This window comes from Procambarus clarkii, chromosome 43, assembly GCF_040958095.1.
Source record: "Procambarus clarkii isolate CNS0578487 chromosome 43, FALCON_Pclarkii_2.0, whole genome shotgun sequence".
Classification (NCBI taxonomy): Eukaryota; Metazoa; Arthropoda; class Malacostraca; order Decapoda; family Cambaridae; genus Procambarus; species Procambarus clarkii.
The window spans coordinates 16,301,048-16,316,348 of NC_091192.1; the positions used below are offsets into that span (position 1 = coordinate 16,301,048).

The window sequence follows — 15,301 nt, forward strand, 5'->3', positions numbered from 1 at the left end:
CCGAACACCAACGCGTTACCGTCACAAGTTATATGGGGGCCTGTCCTAGGAGCTTCACTCAGGTACTGGTGCCAAGTGGTAATTTATGGTAAGCGTATTTAACTTTGTTAACGTAGCTTTACTATTTTTCATATTCAATTTCATTTTTTATAAGGTGCGGTGTATTGTGCATTACGAGAGTAACATATAGTGAAGGTGAGACAACTTTGGATTACGTGGTGACTGTAGGCCGCAGTCATACTCTTAATTGGTCATCTCTCCCTCCTTGTTATTACTCGTGTTTACCATCTATGTCCCTTGAATATTTCTCATTCTGACAGATCATCATATTGGTACCCTGGTACTGTGGTCTGCCCCGGGTCAAGAGTACCCAATCTTCTGCAATCTGACTGTAGGAGGACAAAGAGGGCCATAGTTCCTCTAGCTCGAACTTTAGTTGCTGAATTGGGACCTCAGCAGCAGTTCTCGTCACCAGTTGACACCTCGCACCCCTACACGTCAGTCAGAGATGATGATACATACAACGGTAGGGAATTAGCTTATTTTTTCAGAGCACAAAAGTTCGCTAATTCTGTAAGTATCATATTAAATTCAGTGGGAAAAACTTGCTTTATGTCCTATAGAGACTTGGCAAGGTATGCCTACATCCTTGGACTACCAATTTTACTTTTGAAGCATTTAACTGTTTCATTTGTTTTCGAAACTCTGTTTCATTTGTTAGTAGGATTTTCTTGCCCTTATTCTCTTACATGAGTACCGGGTACAAGATTTCCTGCGCCCTTGATTTAATTTAATCATTTAACATCTTTTACTTAACTTTAATTGTTAAAGATCACACAGGATAGGTACCAGTTGCCACGTTGTCCTGTTTCTGACATTCACTATTGAATATTCGTGTACCTTTATTTGCTAATTTCACCATGTTTCGTCTCCAAGCTTTCCGTACAAATCCAGCAGGTGAAATAGGGACTTTAAGTCGTGCCAAGAGGACTGAATTACAAACTCTTGCACATGAGTATCAACTAGAAGTTCCCTACCAAGCCAACAAAAATGACCTACACAACCTGTTGCTGGATTACTATTTAGAGCAAGGTAAGATAGACTCTGAAACTCATGAAACTTACTATATTGCAGGAAAAACTGATTTGGCAACGATGAAACTCCAATTGGAACTGGCCAAGATTGAACGTGAGCAGCAAAGGGAAGCCCGCGAACAGCAAAGGGAAGCAGCTGCTTTGAGGAGGGAAGAACAAGAACGAGAAATCACCCTCAGAGAACGCGAAGCTGCCTTGAGGAGAGAAGAACATGAACGTGGACTCGCCCTCCAGGAACGTGAGGTTGCACTACTCCAGGAGCGGGAACGAGTACAGCTTGAAACCAAACGACGCGAGTTGGAGATGCAACGCGAACATGACAAACAACAAGCGACTCTGGCTCTAGAGTGTCGTCAACGTGAAATCGCCTTGGAAACTTCACACTTCATTAAACGCCAACAAGCTACTGCCAATCTTCCCGTCAGTTTTAATATATCACATGCAAGTAAGTTAATGCCATCCTTTGTAGAAGCAGAAGTTGATGTGTTTTTCACCACCTTTGAAACCCTTGCTAATCAACTCAGTTGGCCTGTCGACCAATGGGCCACACTTCTCAGAGTCCATCTTACAGGTAGAGCTGCAGTCACACTCAGTACTTTGGCGTCTGAGAATGACTACCACACTCTGAAACAAGCAGTGTTGGACGCCTACCTCCTCTCTACTGAAAGTTATAGAAGGAAATTCCGTGACCACCTGAAGGCAAGTACCACTACCTTCCTCGAGTTTGCTAACACGAAACGGAGGTATTTCATGAAATGGCTGGAAGCAGCACATGTCTCTACTTTTACAGAACTCGTCAACCTGATGCTTGTTGAAGAATTCTTGAGACGTGTGCCGCCTCCTGTCCGCCTCTACTTAGCAGATAAAGAAGAAACCGACTACCTAAAGTGTGCTAAGTCGGCTGACACTTACAGCCTCATCCACCGGCTGACACCCGAACCATCCTCCAGTAAGAAGTCGTGGTACAGTTACGAGAAGGTGAGCCCCGATCAAGCTGGTTCACAACTGTACTGCAAGTATTGTAGACTCTATGGACATACCATAGACAAATGTGGTAAGTCTCAATACAAGGGAACCACTGACCAACAAAGACCCAAACCAACTCCTCCTAAGTCCGGTAAGCCTGTGATGAATGTTGGTGTTGATGTTAATGATCTTTCTCTTTTCAGTAACCACCTGTATACTGGAACTGTCTCTGCCAACGGTTCAAATCCGGAGGGACGTTTCAAATTGAAGATCTTGAGGGACACAGCGGCTCTACAATCGATCATCTTGAAGTCGGCTGTGCCCAACATCGTCTACACCGGAGAAACAGTCTTCATCACTGACCTCACTGCTACCACTCCATACCCTCTCGCCAGAGTCCACCTGGATTGTCCCTACGTGAACGGGGAAGTCCAAGTCGCCGTCAGGGAAAAGCCTTTTCCCATGCCTGGAGTGCAACTTCTCCTAGGCAACGACTTGGCAGAAGACCTGCAACCGACCAACCTGATCGTCATGGACAAACCCCAGGTGTGTAACTCTGTGCCAATAAATTCTATTCTTGAGTATGTTCCAGCAGAGGTTCAAGAGAGTGATGAAGTTTCTCCTCCGGTTCTCGTGACCACCCGTGCACAAGCCGCACGTCCACAGCCAGCTGACTCTACTGCTACCGCTGTCCCTCAAGACCCTCAGAAACTCCCCCCGCATCTGACCAAGTTGGAGTTCCGTAAGTTGCAGAGGGAAGATCTTACTTTAACACCATTGTTTTTCCAGGCTGAGACTCAACCCGACAGTATTCCTGGGTTCTTCCTAGAGAACGACTTGCTCTACCGCAGATATAGACCCAGTAAACTGAAGGAGGAGGACGATTGGGCCAACACCGAACAACTTGTGATTCCCACCAGCCTGCGGCCCACTATTCTACACCTGGCCCACGGAGCATTCTCCCACTACGGCTTCAACAAGACTTACCATGGGATTCGTCAAGACTACTACTGGCCAGGTATGGTAAACAACGTCAAACAGTACGTAAAACAGTGTCATACATGTCAGATGGCAGGCAAACCGAACGTCTCCATTCCCAGAGCCCCACTGATTCCCATACAGGTGCCTGCGGAACCTTTCCACAGACTCATAATAGACTGTGTTGGTCCTTTACCTCGGACCAGTTCAGGTAACGCCTACATCCTAACCATCCTGTGTCCTACCACCAGATTTCCCATAGCAGTTCCAGTGAAGAACATCACGGCTGCTACGGTTATCAAACATCTATTGAAGATCTTCACTCAATACGGATTTCCCAGGGAGATTCAAAGTGACTGTGGCACCAACTTCACCAGTGATCTCTTCAAAAGGACACTGGAGGAGTTCAACATCAAACAGGTATTGTCCAGCCCCTATCATCCTGCTTCACAGGGTTCTCTTGAACGTAGTCATCAGACCATCAAAGCACTCTTGAAAAAGTTTTGTAGTGAAACCTCAAAGGATTGGGATAAGCAGATTGACCTAATAATGTGTATTTTCAGAAGTCTCCCCAATGAGTCCCTAGGAGTATCTCCTTATGAGATGCTCTACGGCCGTAAGTGCCGTACTCCCCTTAAGGCTTTCAAAGACTCTCTCAGAGATGCCACCTTCAGTGAGCATCAGAATGTGCCCCAGTTTCTTCAAAACCTTCAACACATTCTAGAGAGAGTCCACCGCTTTGCCCATGATAATCTATTGAAAGCCCAGGTGAGAATGAAGACTCATTACGACCAGACCAGCAAAGTAAGAAAATTCAAGCCGGGAGACTTCGTCCTTGCCTATTTCCCTATCCCAGGTTCACCTTTACAAAACAGATTTTCAGGACCCTACTGCGTCAAAGAGTGCAGAAACAACAACACTTACGTCATAGAGACTCCAGATAGGCGGCGGAAGACCCAGCTGTGCCACGTCAACCTCTTGAAGCAATATAATGGTACTCCTCCCACTGTCTTGACTAACTATTCCACATTCACAGAACCCTACATCCACAGTGAGACCTTCCCAGCTTCTCCTCCCGAAAGCACTGACAAGGAGTCAGCGCTTTCTAATTCCGAAATCCTTAATGATCTTCCCAAATACTTTCAGGATAATCATAGTGCACCTCTCGTCAAGATCTTCAGAGAACATCAAGAGTTGTTCAGAGATGATCCCCAAGAGTGTAATGTTACCCAGCACGACATCCAACTGCTCCCCGACACCCGGCCGATTCGTCAACCCTTCTACCGAATCAGCCCGAGCAAGAAGGAAGTCATGCGTGCTGAGGTGCAATACCTCTTGGATCATGGACTGGCTACACCTTGTGAGTCCCCCTGGGCCTCACCCTGTATCTTGGTGCCCAAACCCCAAGGTAAGGTGCGGTTGTGCACTGACTATCGTAAACTGAACTCTGTCACTGTCAAGGATGCTTACCCCTTGCCAAGGATAGATGACATCCTTGATGCCATTGGTAGTGCCCAGTACTTGTCCCAAGTGGACTTGCTTAAGGGGTACTATCAAGTGTGTCTAACGGAGCGCGCTAAAGAGATATCTGCCTTCATCACTCCTTTTGGACTTTTCAGATATGAACGCCTTCCTTTCGGACTATGTAATGCCCCGGCCACCTTTCAAAGAGCTGTCAACCGTGTCATCCAGGGCTTGGATAACACATACGCCTACCTGGACGATATCGTCGTAGCCTCCAACTCCTGGAGTGATCATCTGCTCCAGCTGCGACGTCTGTTCTCAAAGCTCCTGACAGCCGGCCTCACCATCAACCTGGGCAAGTCCACTTTCGCGAAAGGTAAAGTGCGTTATCTGGGTCATGTTATTGGGAGTGGCAGCATAGCTCCGTTAGACTCACACACTCAAGCCATCCAACAGTATCCACAGCCTACCACCAGGAAGCAGCTCCTGCGCTTCCTTGGTCTTGCCTCTTACTACCGTAGGTTTGTGAGGAATTTCAGTACAGTCGCCACACCTCTAATTCTATTAACCAGTCCCAAGCAACGGTATAATTGGACCATACAGCAAACCGTTGCTTTTGAACAACTCAAATTCCTCCTCTGTTCTAACCCCATTCTCGCCTCTCCAGATATCACCAAGCCTTTCGTCCTTCATGTCGACGCCAGTGGTACCGGCGTTGGTGGTGTCCTGATGCAACAACGAGGCGAGGAAATTCTACCTGTCAGCTACTACAGCTACAAACTGAAACCACACCAGAGGAACTACAGCACTATTGAAAAGGAGCTACTATCCATCGTCCTGAACCTCCAACACTTCGCTCCGTACCTACAAGGCGCCAGGTCTACCACCATCTTCTCAGACCACAACCCTCTCCGCTTCCTACATCAAGCCCAATTCACCAACCAGCGTCTTCTACGATGGGCTCTGTATTTACAAGACTTCAACCTGGAGATCCGCTATATCAAGGGTTCTGACAACACCATAGCCGATGCCCTCTCCAGAGTTTATGAAGTAGAAGCGACTCCATCCATTACTCCACCACATAACGACGTACTTCTTCCAGAACCGCAGGCTTCGGGGGAGAGTTGTGACAATAATCTCCTTCAAGAGATTGAGCCTGCTCTTCCCTCCACAAACCCGTCGTTGAAATTATATAAAACGACTATGGACGACATGTCCAACAATGACAACAACACCAGCAAGGCTTGCCAGGGTGAGCAAAACGTATGCAGCCAGCCACCTGTTCGGACCCAAACCACCAAACTACATGTTGATCGCTGCCGGCTCCGCTGATTGGTCGCCGGTCTGGCTGCACCTGCACTCGCCCCCCCATACTACTTGATGTCTGGGGTCGCCCCAACCTCGGACTTCAGAATGTTCAGTGCTCTCGTTGTCACCACTCCTCCCAGCTAGACTCTAGCGTGTACTGAGAGAAGTGGTGGCTTAAAGCCAATATTCCAGCACCTCCCATTTTACTTTTGTATTGCACTTCATGTTATTTTGCCTTAACGTAACTTTTCATTGTGTCATCTAATTATTCTTATTATTTTGATTGATTTTATTATAAGAATTTGTTTGTGCATTTTATTCATGTTTTGATTTAATTAACGTAATTAAAATTTCATTGTTAAAGTTTACTTGTGTTTTGTGTGTCTTCTCCTTACCTTACCACAGACGAAGTTCCAGTTTTTTCTATTTTTTTTTATAACTATGTGACGAGGCCATACCCCTAGCCTTAAACAGCCGAACACCAACGCGTTACCGTCACACAAGAAAACCACATGGTGCGTTCCCGCTGATTCTCGCACATTCTCAAATGCCTCCGACGATGCAAATAAATTTTTGGTTTTGTTTAAAGATGCTAATGATGCTAGGATGTAAGGGGGTGACTGCTGTGATGTTGCAAAGCATTGATTTTTTTTTTTTTTTGTAGAATAAAATGAAATGAAAAAATTTGGAGAACAAATCTCAAAAAGGTTCGTTTTCATTTGGTGTTTGATAAAACATACACACACACACACACACACACCTATATATAACCTATATATTATGTGAGAAATCTTTAAAGAATTCTGATAAAGAAAGAGATCTAGGGGTGGTTCTAGATAGAAAACTATCTCCTGAGGACCACATAAAGAATATTGTGCAAGGAGCCTATGCCACGCTTTCTAACTTCAGAATTGCTTTTAAATACATGGATGGCGATATACTAAAGAAATTGTTCACGACTTTTGTTAGGCCAAAGCTAGAATATGCAGCAGTTGTCGGTGCCCATATCTTAAGAAGCACATCAACAAATTGGAAAAGGTGCAAAGACATGCTACTAAGTGGCTCCCAGAACTGAAGGGCAAGAGCTACGAGGAGAGGTTAGAGGCATTAAATATGCCAAAACTAGAAGACAAAAGAAAAAGAGGTGATATGATCACTACATACAAAATAGTAACAGGAATTGATAAAATCGATAGGGAAGATTTCTTGAGACCTGGAACGTTAAGAACAAGAGGTCATAGATATAAACTAGCTAAACACAGATGCCGAAGAAATATAAGAAAATTCACTTTCGCAAACAGAGTGGTAGACGGTTGGAACAAGTTAGGGGAGAAGGTGGTGGAGGCCAAGACCGTCAGTAGTTTCAAAGCGTTATATGACAAAGAGTGCTGGGAAGACTGGACACCACGAGCGTAGCTCTCATCCTGTAACTACACTTAGGTAATTACACACACACACACACACACACACACACACACACACACACACACACACACGTGTGTGTGGAGACGTGACAGGAAAACTAGGAAGGGAGGAGGAGTGGCTGTACTGGTGAAAAAACACCTGAAGGTAAAAGAGTTAATATTTGAAAACCCTCGAGATATTGACATAATGGCATTGCAGGTCTGGAATCAGGATGATAACCTGATAATTGTAAATACCTACAGCCCACCAGCAAGCAACACGTGGACAAAGGAAGAACTGGATGACAAACGAGAGGGCCTCATAATGGTCATGAGAGATATTATTGTACAAGCAGATAAAGATAAATCACGACTGTTGATACTGGGGGACTTCAACTTTAGAGCAATAGACTGGGAGGCCTATGAAGCAAGAACGGAGGACTTTTGGACATGCAGATTTGTGAACCTCATTCTGGAGACATTCTTGTATCAACACATAAAGCAAGCCACAAGAATGAGGGAAGGAGATATACCGTCAGTACTGGATCTAGTATTCACCAGGAAAGAAGAAGAGATTTTTGACATCCAGTACCTTCCTCCCTTGGAAAAGAGTGATCACGTCCTGTTAGACATTAAATATGCTTTAAGATATCATCTAGAAGAAAATGGGGACATTGAAACAGTTGATAAACTCGATTTAAAGAGAGGCAACTATGGGGAACTTCAAAATTTTTTTAATGAGTGTAATTGGACAGAATTGTTGCTAGGCAGGGAAGTAAATGAAATGTATGCCAAATTTTTAAAACTATACGAGGAAGGCACACAAACATTCATACCAAAACAGAGATGCAGGACCAGAAAACAGGATTGGTTCGACAGAAATTGTGAGAGGGCAAGAGACCAAAAGACACAAAAATGGAATCAGTATAGGAAGAGGCCAAACCCCCAAACATACCAGCGATACAAAGATGCGAGAAACAATTATACAGCAGTAAGGAGAGAGGCAGAAAGAAATTTTGAAAAAGGGATAGCAGATAAATGTAAAACAGAACCGGGCCTATTCTACAAATTCATAAACAACAAATTGCAGGTAAAGGATAATATCCAGAGGTTGGAAATGGGAAACAGATTCACGGAAAATGAAAAGGAAATGTGTGAAACATTAAATGAAAAGTTCCAAAGTGTGTTTGTACAAAATGAAATCTTCAGAGAACCAGACACAATAAGAATTCCAGAGAACAACATAGAGCGGATAGAGGTGTCTAGAGATGAAGTGGAAAATATGCTAAAGGAGCTTGGGAGGAACAAAGCAGCTGGCCCAGATGGCGTTTCACCATGGGTTCTGAGAGAATGTGCATCTGAGCTCAGCATTCCACTTCACCTGATCTTTCAGGCATCCCTGTGTACAGGAATCGTAGCAGACGTGTGGAAACAGGCTAACATAGTTCCAATCTACAAAAGTGGCAGCAGGGAAGACCCCCTCAATTATAGACCTGTATCATTGACAAGTGTAATAGTGAAAGTATTGGAAAAGCTAATCAAAACTAAATGGGTAGAACACCTGGAGAGAAATGATATAATATCAGACAGACAGTATGGTTTTCGATCAGGAAGATCCTGTGTATCGAATTTACTCAGTTTCTATGATCGGGCCACAGAGATATTACAGGAAAGAGATGGCTGGGTTGACTGCATCTATCTGGACCTAAAAAAGGCTTTCGACAGAGTTCCACATAAGAGGTTGTTCTGGAAACTGGAAAATATTGGAGGGGTGACAGGTAAGCTTCTATCATGGATGAAAAATTTTCTGACTGATAGAAAAATGAGGGCAGTAATCAGAGGCAATGTATCGGAATGGAGAAATGTCACAAGTGGAGTACCACAGGGTTCAGTTCTTGCACCAGTGATGTTTATTGTGTACATAAATGATCTACCAGTTGGTATACAGAATTATATGAACATGTTTGCTGATGATGCTAAGATAATAGGAAGGATAAGAAATTTAGATGATTGTCATGCCCTTCAAGAAGACCTGGACAAAATAAGTATATGGAGCACCACTTGGCAAATGGAATTTAATGTTAATAAATGTCATGTTATGGAATGTGGAATAGGAGAACATAGACCCCACACAACCTATATATTATGTGAGAAATCTTTAAAGAATTCTGATAAAGAAAGAGATCTAGGAGTGGTTCTAGATAGAAAACTATCACCTGAGGACCACATTAAGAATATTGTGCAAGGAGCCTATGCAATGCTTTCTAACTTCAGAATTGCATTTAAATACATGGATGGCGATATACTAAAGAAATTGTTCATGACTTTTGTTAGGCCAAAGCTAGAATATGCAGCTGTTGTGTGGTGCCCATATCTTAAGAAGCACATCAACAAACTGGAAAAGGTGCAAAGACATGCTACTAAGTGGCTCCCAGAACTGAAGGGCAAGAGCTACGAGGAGAGGTTAGAAGCATTAAATATGCCAAAACTAGAAGACAGAAGAAAAAGAGGTGATATGATCACTACGTACAAAATAGTAACAGGAATTGATAAAATCGACAGGGAAGACTTCCTGAGACCTGGAACTTCAAGAACAAGAGGCCATAGATTTAAACTAGCTAAACACAGATGCCGAAGAAATATAAGAAAATTCACCTTCGCAAATAGAGTGGTAGACGGTTGGAACAAGTTAAGTGAGAAGGTGGTGGAGGCCAAGACCGTCAGTAGTTTCAAAGCGTTATATGACAAAGAGTGCTGGGAAGACGGGACACCACGAGCGTAGCTCTCATCCTGTAACTACACTTAGGTAATTACACTTAGGTAATTACACACACACACACACACACACACACACAAAAAAAAAAAAAAAAAAAAAAACCAGCGTTGAATGTAATGAAACGCCATTTTCTGGGTGAGACCCGGAGGCTCCCCGGAGCTTTACCGGCTGATATGCTAATGTCAGACTTTGGCATCAGTCATGTGTATGGAGTTCTAGGGCCTACCGGGGACCACGAGCCAGAACCTGGCCCCCTCAGAGAGGCAAGGGGAGCAATGGCCTATAGAAACCCCCGTGTGGTTGGAAGCATTCTATGTCTGCCATCGACCGGGTCAAGCATCCAGAAAGGTAAGCATTCCAAAACAAACCCCTATTCTGGTGAAAATTGCTACCTAAGCCGAACTAGTGAATAGAACTCTTCAACAGAAAACACGGAAACTAGTATGACGTCATACGTCACCGCGCCGCTGTCTGCGCAGCTCCCCCCTCCCCGGGAGGGGGAAGGGGGAGCCCCAGACCCCCCACGCCGGCTATCCACCCATCAGTTCTGAGGCTGGATGTCAAAACACGCGAAAAACGCCGACCGGAGGGAGGGAGGGTTGCCGGGGAGCCTCCGGGTCTCACCCAGAAAATGGCGTTTCATTACATTCAACGCTGGTTTTCTGGGGGGAGCCCCGTCGGCTCCCCGGAGCTAACTACCCACAGAGGAAGGTCAAAGGGACAAAACCGGGAGGCGGACACCACGCACCCCCCAAGGAGGCGAGACAACCGGCAGCAAACGCCAACCCAAGGCGCCACAGCCCCGAAAATCCCGGGAACAACACGAGACAACGAGCAGCAAGGCCCCTGCACGAACACCAAAAATCCATGCCCGAAAGACTGCAAGGCCACGTCGCCCAGACGGCAGCGAGAGCAGCGAAGCCACGAACGCCACAGGCATGAGGGAAGAACACAGGCAGCTTAGCCGCAAGAACACGGCTGACCACCCGGGACACCATCACCCGCGAACCGGGAAGAACAGAACCGGATCAACGCAAAACGCGCTCCGGACCCAAACGCCGTGGCACGCAAACAACAGCAGAGGGCCGCCACTGAACACAAAAACGACACACCCCCGGCCCGACCAACGAAGCACCAACAAACCCTGGACCCCTCCAGAATGCAGCAGCCCCACCCCGCGCCAGAAAAGATGGAGACTGCTGCCATCAAACAACCAAAACGCTAAAACCGAAGGAGCAAGAAAACACAGCGAACCGACCCCCAGAGGCAAAGGCCCAAAGGAAAGAGCCGACGAAAAAACACACCGGAACCGAAGGGGCACTACCAACCGAGGAGAAGACAGAGCACGCTGACCAGAGACCAGGATGGTGCAAGCGGCGCACGAACAGGCCGGAGGGGAAATGACGCACAAGACAGCTGACTAACGGTGCAGAAGCAACACCAAGACCGAAAGCAAGCTGAAGCGGCTCCGCCTGCGCCGCACGAAAAGAGGCGACAGTATGTGGCAAGACGACGGCCCCCAACCCCTACTAGAAAACCAAGCCGAGAGTAAACCAAGCCAACAAGAAGGACCCACCGAAGAAGGGACAGGAAAAGGAAGGACCGCCAAAATACCCCATACTGCCGCCAAGAAAGCACGCAGGTGGAACACCTACCACGAAGCCACCTGACCACCAACCGGAGGCGAGACCACGAGGCAGAACATAAGCAGCCCCGACAAGGCCCCCCCCGAGCCCAGGAAAAAGGCGGAGCCGCGAGAAGATCTCGGGCGCGACCACCGAAACCCAGGCGGCACAAGGAGATGGAACGTCTGCCGAACAGAAAAACTCCGAAGCATGCAAGCCCGCCAGGAGTTCAGAAACGACGGGTCCGACGCGAGACATCGCAAGAACCCCCCCAAAAAAAGTAAAACAACAACAACCGGCAGGGCAAGCTAGGAAAACCAAAGAAGGCGGAAGGGTCGCCGCCAGAACAGGACCCGAACCAAGGGGCACGAACAACTGCAACAGACCGAGACAAAGAAGCACATCACAGGACACAGGCTGACCAACGCCTAAGAACACACGCAGAACATTCCTGCTGCAGAAGAGGCAGGAAGAAAGAGCAGAAGCACAAAAAAAAAAAAAAAAAAAAACCAGGAGAACAACCAGGGGTGGACAATCAGGCAGGGACAAAAAACCCCACGCAATCCCCAGGCACAAAACGGCAGCAAAGCGCCACTCCACAACCGGACACAGGAACAAGGACACGCCACCGTGAAACACGGTACCAATGCTCACGTGCAGCAGCAGCAGCAACAGGCACCACTGCAACATGCAACATGTAAATAGCAACTCCCCTCTGCAAAGGCAGAGAACGGAGCAGGCAGACCCCAGACAGGGCCAACGGAGACACGACAAAACCCTGCAGGCCCAGAAACCTGCACCAGGCGACCGACGGCGGAGAAAACCCCGCTCGATACCTGCTGGATGAGGTACTGGGAGCTCTTTTACACCTCAAGCCCGGCCCAAGGTCAGGCCAGACCGGCCAGAGGATGGCCCACCAGGCAGCTGCTAGGAGCAGTCCACCGGCCCACATACCCCCACAACCAGGACGGGCCGGAACTGCCATACGAAAACAGGCCAGTGCGCCCTGGAAGTCCACGGATGCACCAGCAAGAAGGCTTATGCTCGCAAGTAGGTTGTGTAACAAGCACAGACCACTGATGGTAATACAGTGTTCCCCAAAAGTGCCAATAGCACCACTGCACTCCACTGGTACTATCCCGCAAGTTCTACCAGATAGGCGGGACCCAAGAGCCAGAGCTCAAATCCTGCAAGCACAGCCAGGAGCCTCACCAGGTGAGTACAGAACCAACCCTACAACCCCCACACCTCACAACATTAAAAAAGGAGGGTCCCCTGAATGACTCCAGCATGGGTTGGACATGCACATGAGGGGGACAGGAAGGGGTGATAAAAGGACAGTCACTGGTGTGCGAACGGTCTCAGTCGTACAAAATTATACCTAAATAAAAACTGGTATATGAACACCGCCGCATCCAGCGCCCGGCCAAAAGACGCCAGACCGCAGAAACTCACCTGGCGAATGGTGGCTCGAACTCGACACGACTCAACCGTGCCCAGAAGAACTTGGGAGCACCGCCAGGTGAAGACGCCAGAGCCGGACCCGCAGGAGAACAGGGAGAGGCGAAGGAGGCGGTCCACACCCATGACACAGAAAACCGCGGTGTCCTCCCCACAACTGGGAACCAGGACACCCCTGGTGCAAAGGGGCACATACCGCAGCCAGGGAGAAGAACGAGAGGCGAAGCACTGTAGCAAAAAAGGGCGCAAAACCCCAGCACTGAACCATCGCCCAGACCAAAACAAACTCCACGGCGCATGCGCATAACACGCTGGCCGAACCGCACACCCTCCCTGCGGGAAGGCGCCAGCCAGGACTATTGCACGAGAAAAAGGAGCCAAAAGAGGAAGCAGGAACAATAAAACCGGCCAAAGAAGCAAAGAGCCCAAAAAAAAAGGGAACCCAAACGGGCGACAAGTAGCCCAAACGGGCGACAAGTAGCCCAAACGGGCGACAAGTAGCCCAACCGGGCGACAAGTAGCCCAACAGGGCGACAAGTAGCCCAACAGGGCGACAAGTAGCCCAACAGGGCGACAAGTAGCCCAACAGGGCGACAAGTAGCCCAACAGGGCGACAAGTAGCCCAACAGGGCGACAAGTAGCCCAACAGGGCGACAAGTAGCCCAACAGGGCGACAAGTACTAGGAGCCGACAGACGTTCCAATAATGCGGGAAGTAGAGAAAAACCTTCCCGTACCCTCGAGAACACAGAAGCCAACACTAGTCCCGAAGGCACACGAAGGCGCAGGCGCACCCGAGATCAAAAGTCACGCAGAACCCCAACGAACGGGGAAACATGACAAAAACACCGTCCCAAAAAGCGGGGGAGGAAACATCCACCCACAGGACGGAACCAACCGACTCAAAGGCCAAGGAACCGAGCCCGGGGAGGGGCCGACGTCCAACAGCACGTACGGCGAGTGGGGAGGAAAGACCCCACTCCGCGTAACCACAAGCCCCGCCTAGAGGGGGATAAAACCCCCCACGGGGTCTAACGGGGCCAAGGCCCCCCCCAAGGCAGCCCCTCCCCAGCCCCGGGAACCTACACGACAGGCCCCGGGGCCGAGCCGTTCCCCCAAAGCCCCGGCCGTACCAGAAAACCGGGGCAGCCGTGAAAACACTAAGGAAGGGAGCCCACTGGCAGACTCATACAACACGGCTGGAGGAACAGGCCCAAATGCCCCCGTCACTACCCCGGAAGGGGAATTCCCCGAGACTGCCCGAGTCTCAACACCACGAAACACCCCGCCCTGAACCTACAGACGGTAAGGAACCGGATGCAGGCAGGAAGGGTGAACCAGGGGAAAGACAAGGGGGCGTGGATGCAACCAACACCCCCAAGTCCCAAAACGAAATACAACGGGGCAGCCCCGGGGCTCCCGGGGAGGAAAACCACGAGAACGTTGCCACCACCAAGGCTCAAGTGCAACGCCCCTGCTGCCCGCACCCGCTTTGTTAGCACAACTGGGTAACCGAGCCACAACGAGCAACCAAACTCGCAGGACACCGGGTCGAAGGTGTCACCGACCCCACAGGCAGCAGACGGAGGCAAAACAGAGAGTCACCCAGAGACAAAAGGTGAGAGCAACCCTCAAACTCGCTGGAAGCGAGGGGGGGGCTCTGGGGTCACATCCATCGGACCCGCGCGCCCCCAGGGGTTTCCCAGGGTCCCGAGCGTTTACTTTAAGAGGACTCGCGCTCAGGTAATCCCAGGCAGGGTACTGCTAACCGGCACCCAAGCTACCAAACAACTTTCTAAGAGCTGAACCCCCGGGACGTGTACACTCACGGGGACCTAGCAGGGGGTACCACCAGAAATACTCAGAACACAAGGGACACAAGGGGCAAGAACGAAGGCAGACCCCCCCACCAGGTATATAAACAAAAGAAAAAGAAAACCCCGCAAGAGGACAGCGTACCCAAGCGGAACAGAGCCGGCCGCTATGATTGGTAAAGACAAGCTGCACAGTACCCCGCGCCCCACCAGTGCAAACACCGCCCCTTACTCTAAGGCGAACAAGGGAGACAGAACACCCGAGCACACAAAGAGCGGCCGAAAACCAAGCGGTAAACGGCCAAGCAGGGGCAGGACCCAAGGAACTTGTGGAAGGTGGCCCCAAGCCCCAAGGGCAGTACTTACAGGGCACCTAGGGAAGGGAACCCTAGGCGCATGCAGCCCGAGTACTG

General features: G+C 48.8%; 1 protein-coding gene across 1 annotated transcript in view; it reads right to left on the reverse strand.

Annotated features, from left to right (window-relative positions):
* Positions 1-15,301, reverse strand: part of Top3alpha (topoisomerase 3-alpha) — a 134,849-nt gene that overhangs the window by 94,501 nt on the left and 25,047 nt on the right. The gene's annotated exons all lie outside the window — the stretch shown is intronic.